Consider the following 8,228-nt stretch of genomic DNA (forward strand, 5'->3'; position numbering starts at 1 on the left):
AAGTTACTTTATTGATTCTTTTATATTTGCAGCTGAATTCTGTCCTCCATTACCCGACCCGCTTGGTGGCTACCAATCCTGCCGCGATTGGGGTGCGGTGGTCAGTTCAAGGTGTGCGAGATCGCCTGTCGCGACGGCCTCAGGTTCTCTCAACCAGTACCACCATTCTACACTTGCGGAGCAGAAGGATTCTGGCGTCCAACTCCTGACCCTACGCTACCTCTAGTCTACCCTGCTTGCTCACGTAAGAACACCTTCACAATGTTATGTGGTATTAAATTCTCTTGAATTAAGATGGATCGTTTTAACATATATTTTTGCCACATACAGCGGCGTCGCCAGCGCAACGTGTCTTCAAGATATCAATGTTGTTCCCGAGCTCAGTCCTCTGCAATGATGCGGACAGGCTGTCCTACGACAGAAGGTTCGCAGTGCTATCAACCAACTCAACAGGGACTGGAACTTCTGCTCTTACGCTGTTGATGGTACGTCATATAATTGCTATTTCCTATTTCCATCCTAAGTTAAACAAAAGAAAAAATGTTAATAAAATTATATTTATGTAGGAACCGCGAGTGCAAAGAACTGGATATCAATGTGAAGTGCGACCACCGAGCCAATGCCAGGCAAACGAGACAAGTATCCACCCCTCCCGCCGTTGCTGCTGAAGATACCTACGTCTTGGATGCTATCATCCCCGTCGAAGAGTAAGTTCATAATTTGTGCCATTCAGGCAAACCAATAAAGTAGGAATTGGTCGTAATCAGGTGCTGGCGTAGACCTACCGTTACGCAAACTTGTAAAAAAATAATACCTGTAGTGCACTTAGCATGTGTTATTATAACACAATACTCGTAAAGCACTTTCGTATCGTAGCAATATTGAAAATTTATATCCGATTGCACTTCAATGAGATCAAGCATTTTCAATTAAACTGTCATATTAAATTTCGTCACAATGGTTTTAATTACACCGGCCGACAATCGTTTATTTACCTGAGGATACAAAAAAGTAAATATTTTCATTATATTTGATGCCATACTCGTCCGACAGTTTAATTCAATGTCTTGCTATCTCAAGTCTTACATACATATGAAGCATGTTCTCCCATCACAATCGCATGTGTGTTTATGCACATAGGACACGAAGCAGTAGGGAGGGTCGTCAAGCTGGCGATACGTACAACGTTGAGGTCTCATTCCCGTCTGTCAAGTAAGTGGTCTGCATGCCTTACAGTAGCACATAGCACTGTACATGAACGTACAAATTGTAAAATGCTTTTGTAAAATAATAACGACGTTGCTTGTATACCAGCTGTTTTGATACAAATCAATTGAAATAGCTAATCAACTTGATTGTAAATATTAATCATTGACATAATTTACAGTGATCCAGTAATTCATAATGGAAACAACGAAAGATCAACTGTCCAACGGTTATTGGAGAAACTGATTCTCGAAGACGAACAGTTCGACGTGAGGAATATTCTTCCAAACACTGTTCCTGATCCAGCGAGCTTGGAGCTAGTTTCTGACTACGCTTGCCCAACTGGACAAGTTGTTATGGCACCTGACTGTGGTAAGTATTGGAACCCAAAGGAGGACAGAACTGATTTTTTTTTTATGCCTTCGATGTTCATTCACGTTCTTGTTTTGTTCAGTGGCGTGTGCTGTCGGTACCTTCCTGGACGCTGCTAGTGACACCTGCAAGCCTTGCCCGCAAGGCACTTACCAGTCTGAAGCAGGCCAGGTCCAATGTACTGCTTGCCCGACGATCGCCGGACAATCTGGAGTGACCCAATCCACTGGAGCTCGTAGCGCCGCTGACTGCAAAGGTATGGGCACATGAATGGTGGTACTCCAGATATTTTAGTAGAAGATTATAGTATGACAAATGTGTTTAACCAGTTTAAACTGAACTGTGTTGAAGATGGGAAATTACATAGAATCTTTTTGTACTTGTCCTAAACATAGCTTTAATTAGTTGTATCACAGGAAAAAAATACTTGGCGTGATGGATGGTTGTTTAAAACTTACCTTTGTTTTGTAGAGAGGTGTGCTGCTGGTAAATTCTACGATGCTGAAGCAGAACTGTGCCGTCCTTGCGGTCACGGTTCCTACCAGCCTCGCGAGGGTGCATTCTCCTGTCTCTCCTGCCCCAGAGGACAAACTACTCGAGCTACGGAAGCCGTGTCGGCTGCTGAATGCAGAGATGATTGTCCTTCAGGTAAAATCTAATGTTTAAATTTATATTCTTTGCTTTTTATAAAATATAATTAGTATCTCATATAAACTTATAAAATCACTTAAATGTATGATAAAAATGAAAAAAGAATAGAATATTCTTCTTCCTTCGTTATAAACTATTCTTAGCAACTGCACCTATAGCCGAGTCATTGAGGTTACCACGCCAAACCCACCGTACGCGTCACGTAGGACAAGCATTTGTGTGATACACGAATACTTGTAATGAGTCTGGGTATTGTTGTGCACGTGATCTGTCCCCCGCGATGCAAGGAGTAAGTTCCTTAGTGCGGCAGTCATTTATTCTATATACCACTAGCAGTTGCCCGCGACTTCGTTCGCGTGGTAAGCAAACCAGTAGTACATCATTTTGTACTATTGTCAATAGTATTAGCAGCGTACGCAGAAATAGGTTTCCGATTTTACACCTTAGGTTACATTATCGAAATTTTCTTACGTTACCCTAATATTTTTCAAAATAAATTATAGCCTATGTTCAGCGGGGATAATGTAGCTTCTCAACAGTGAAAGAAATTTTTGAAATCGGTCCAGTATGTCCCAAGCCTATTCAAACAAATCTTTCCTCTTTATAATGTTAGTATAGAAAAACCATCGTATACATTTTCTCCGCAACCTCTGTAACTTTACCGTTGTCCCCAGGCGAGCAGCTGAGCAGCGACGGCGGCTGCGAGGCGTGCCCGCGCGGCACGTGGCGCGCGTCGGGCGCGGGCGCGGCGTGCGCGGCCTGCCCGCCCGGCACCACCACGCCACAAGCCGGCGCCTCCTCCGCAGACCAGTGCTCGCTGCCTGTCTGCAGACCTGGTGAGTGTCTTCATAACTACATTCAAACTGTCTGAAAGATAAAATGATCCCTTTGATGGCGTGTTGGGATACGATCTTATAGTCTGAAAAACTAATTTGAGCTTCAGATAGGTAAACGGAAACTGAAAGATAATTAAATGAAAATATAGGAGAACAAAAAATTGATGTTTTCTTCTTCAAATTGTTTTTTTAAAAGCATAGCAAAACTTTGGTTTCGCATTGCTAAGCATTTCAACAGAGCGACACCCAAATTTTCTTTTATTAAATTTAAAATAAACTACAACACCAGAATTTAATTCCTTATCCCGCGAAAGTCGATTTCTTTCTCCCGAAATATAAATACAGACCGAGACTATTAGCTACTTTAACTAGTCATTGTAAACCCCTGTCAAAACCTTAAAATAGACATCCTGCCAAAAACACTTACAAAATCAAAAATTGCCTTCAAAACAATTCTCGAATTGAATTCGATATCACAATTCCGATTTTTAGGACTTCAGGAATATCTTGTAATACAATCTCTTGTTACCATTTTAGATTGATTGATTGTACAGCCCGAGTTTTGTTTATTAATTATTTTTGTTAATTACAGGCTCATATCTGAACGTGACCTTGAACAGTTGCGTGCAGTGCAGGAAGGGAACTTACCATCCGAGGCTCAACAGACAGTCTGTGTTCCTTGCCCGATCAACACCAGTACCAGAGGCCCTGGAGCTGTAAGTGAAACTCAAACTAATAATATCCCTCGTATAACTTTAGAGTATAATACCACTGTGAGAAATTTGACCACTATATAACATGCATATAACTCCAACTGCTTTCTTGTTTCTCTTCACAACCTGTGGGTTGGTTGGTAGAGAATACCTCTGACTTTCTATTGTACATATTTTGTATTAGAAGTATTAAAAATCACAATGAAAAATGAAAAACCCCCTCAGTGGAAAAGAACTTCCGATGAGGGCACATTTTTGGAAACAGAATCCATATGAAATCGTATTCACTTTGAAATACTAACGTAATACAAAAAAAAATGTTTAACAGCTCATAACATTCAAACCATATAGAGTTCCTATACAGAATCAAAATATAAAATATAAATAATGAATACATTATCCGATTAACAGACTGCGGAATCGGATTGCACAAATCCATGCGAGATGAGCGGCCCGAGATGCATTGTGATGTTAATGCGTATTGCCTTTTGATACCCGAAACGAGCGAGTTCAAGTGCCAATGCAAACCAGGGTTCAATGGAACTGGAAAAGTCTGTATAGGTAAGCATATCACGTTATTAACGTTTATTATACCGTATATGTTTTTTTACAGGGAATTAAGGTTGTTTTTTAATTGATTTCAAAAAAGGAGGAGGTTCTTAACCTTTTTTTTGTTACCTCCGAACTTCAGACTGGCTGAACTGAATTATTTTTTTATTTAACGTAAAGTGCCATTTGGTCCCAAGTCGGTTTTATGTTTTTGTTGTTAAAAAATATATTATGTAAGTTAGGACTTACTTGGAACTTAAAACTTTTATATTGGATATGACGCAAATAAGACCAATATTAAAGCAAATTATTGAATTTAAATCAATTATATTGAACTTGTACCAGTCGACCTTCGTGTCGCCTAAACGTCAGCCGAAATTTGATTACGTTTAATTGATAATTTGTATTCAAATTGAGAGGCTTTTGATTTCTGTCAAAACGCAAATTTGTATAGACTTGTTATGATACACATCTTTGCTGTTGTATTTCTTGAAAGCTTCCGCTTTGAGAATTTGACAGGCTGACATTTTTTCATCTTTGGAGTCAATAGTAATCATTAGATTAAGTGAGTCGCGCAGTTTTAGTTATTACAAGTAAATCTAGAGAGTTAAGTTTTACCTAAAATTTCAGTTGGACAAAAAATCTGTTGTACCTCTCAATGGCAGATAGTTTATATATGTATATATGACTGAATCATTATCATCATCACCATCAGCCCATATTCATCCACTGCTTGAACATATGCCTCTCCAATTGCACGCTATCGAGATCTATCTTCGGCTGCTTGCAATCAGCTGCTGCCAGCCGTCTTGCTTGGCCAAATAATAATATTATCTCCTGTCCTTCCAGATGTCTGCCTGGACTACTGCGACAACGGTGGCGAGTGCGTGAAGGACGCTCGAGGCGAGCCGTCGTGCCGCTGCACGGGCTCGTTCACGGGCCGCCACTGCCGCGAGAAGAGCGAGTTCGCGTACATAGCCAGCGGAAGTCGCGGGAGGAGTCATATTTATTATATTCTTAGTACTGCTTGTATGGATGATTTGTGCCAGGTTAGTAAAAAAAAGTGTTGGATAATTTTGCCAATATTTTTCAGGTGAACTCGATTAGCTTTCTATTGACCCCTAGTAGAACATCCTTCAACCAAGCACTTGAGGCTAAAAACCTTGGACGTTATTGATGATACAAAGATAACTTACGACAAGAATCTATTACACCAACGGCAAAATTTTGACCAAGTGCAATGGGACTCGTGGGGGATAAAAAATGTATTACGGGACGCAATTAAAAATAATCGGATTAACATACAAAAAAATAATCCGATTACAAACCCTTTGGTAACATCTAGGAAATTGGGGAGCTGTAAAAAAAATACGAAACAAAATTTAAGTAAGCCTACGAGTACGTACCTACGTAGCGCGTAGGCATTAAATCCGTAATACATTAAATAACCGAAAATGGGTTATTTAACTCAATTTTCAGGGAGGTTGTTAGTAATGGATTTTAAACGTTTCGATTAAATTTTTCGTATAAATGAAATATTTAAGCACAGTAACTCAATTTCACGAAGCTTGATTATTATGCAGCGGGACTCTCATCCGTGTTATTTTAAAGGCTTGAGCTTGTTTAAATTTAAGAGTAATAAGTAATTTCCATAGTAGAATTGGCAGACACAGACACTTTGATAATATTCGATTAAAGATAAACGCTTTCACAGCCAAAACAGGAGTCTTTGTTAAACACCAATAGAACCGCTTTAATTTACCTAGCAAAGAGATATTTTTAGACATACACGGATTTTTATTGATAAAAAGGTATCCTTAGCGATCAAATCCTTTTAGCTCATGCGTAACTACTTGTGATGTGTATGTTGGTCATCAGGTACAAAAAATCTTATTTGATATAAAAAACCTTGTCACGACTCCCATACCTCCCATTCCCAACCTCATAATAAAAAAAACAATTTCCCCCACAGATCAACAAAGAAGAAGGAACCAAAGAAGACACTAACACCAGCGATCGACCAGAACGGTTCCCAGGTGAACTTCTACTACGGAGCTCACACGCCGTACGCGGAGTCCATCGCTCCCTCACACCACTCCACATACGCACACTACTATGACGACGAGGAAGACGGCTGGGAGATGCCAAACTTCTACAACGAAACGTACATGAAGGAGAGCCTTCATAATGGTATGAATGGGAAGATGAACAGCCTAGCGCGGTCCAACGCGAGCATATACGGAACCAAAGAGGACCTCTACGATAGACTGAAGAGGCACGCGTACCCGGGTAAGAAAGGTCAGTATGTACGGCACTTAGACTAGTGCACACTTTTTTGTTGGAATGCCAGCTTTGCACGGTTCGCTTTGTAGAATTTGGTTGTGGAATTTTGATGCATTGGTTTATTAGCGCTGAAAAAAACAACATGTTGCTAAATTATAATCATCTCTTTCAAAATAATTGTTCTTAATTCATACAATATTTTTTATTATTCTGTCGATTCGTTACTTTTGCTCTGCGCTAATAGACTATGTAGAGAAATTGAAAATTAATTAATCTACTTAATTAGTTAACGTTCATTTTCTTTTGTTGCACCATTTTAAAATATAAATTTTAGGTACTGTTAAGTTAGTTAAGCGACTGTTTGTAATGTTGATAAACAATAGAAATTTATTACTATATTAAATAAAAGTATTTTCATAAATCGGCGTTATAAAGTTTAAGTACGTCCATTTTACAAGTAATATTAAAGTTTATATTTATGCATTTCTATATAAATAATATGTGATTTATTACGCGTTTCACATGCCTGTGTAAATAGTAAATAATATCGGGAGCAAATGTCTGTTTATTGTATTTTGAATCTCTTTTGTGCATTTCTTATGAAACTGCTTTTGTGGATGAATTATATTGTATTGTATGGAATAAATAAATTTTCTACTTCAAACGTCATTTCTTATTTCAATCAAATATTTATTTCCTGAGTCAGATGAATTTATCACACTCATGTGAGTATGTTTGTTGCCTCTGCGCTCAAACGGTTCGACCGAATTCGCTGAAATTTGATATGGAGATGCTGACACGTGTGCTACTCTTATCCGATTTCGTTCAAGAAGTTATGTATTCTGTATTCTGGTTATTAAGTAAAACAATGACAATTTAAACAATAGAACCACTGTCATGGGAAAAGCCTTCGACCTCAGACATGACCAACTCTAGCCAGCCAACCGTATCGAGTGACATCATCGGAAACCAAGCTAGAATGATGCTGAAGTCATTCAATGTAAATAGGTATCTTCCTAAAAACGTCGCCTTGGTTTTTGCAGCCCTTTATTATGATACAGGTTTAATATTTGTAAACAGCTCAAGTCAAATCTTTATTGCATACCATAATGTTACATAGGTGGTAAATTATAATTAGGTTCACAGCTCATTAGGTATATGATGAACCTACTTAATATCTACGTGATTATAATTTCTCTTTCACTGCAAAACCTATGAAGGCATAAACTAAAGCAAACTGTGCACCGTGCATCCGCACTGCTGACCCCAGTGCTGTTCTTTTGATTTCTGCATAAAACGCAAAAGCGCAGCCATCCAGTTGCACGACGTATACAACTCATTATAAGTCGGCAACATGTGAGTTCCATTGATTTTCTGTGATAAATTAAAAGTATTCTAAATCACTATTGTGCTGTGATTTGGTCGAACAATAAAATTACTTGTAAAATGATAATTAAGTAAAATAAAATACTATCCCTTGAAAGGACAACGAAAAGTAGGTATTTCCTATCCAAACAAAATTTAGCTCTATTTCCTTTGTGACTCGAAGTCTCAAAAATGAAGATTTCATATTTATTTTAAATAGCGTGAAACAATTTGGATGTAAGTAATACTATCA

The 8,228-nt window shown here is 38.5% G+C and overlaps 1 pseudogene; it reads left to right on the plus strand.

Annotated features, from left to right (window-relative positions):
• The window catches only part of LOC113504669, a 20,154-nt pseudogene extending 13,493 nt beyond the window's left edge, over positions 1 to 6,661 (plus strand).
• The last annotated feature ends 1,567 nt before the right edge of the window (positions 6,662 to 8,228 follow it).

The sequence above is a fragment of the Trichoplusia ni genome, chromosome 22 (assembly GCF_003590095.1).
Source record: "Trichoplusia ni isolate ovarian cell line Hi5 chromosome 22, tn1, whole genome shotgun sequence".
Taxonomy (NCBI): Eukaryota; Metazoa; Arthropoda; class Insecta; order Lepidoptera; family Noctuidae; genus Trichoplusia; species Trichoplusia ni.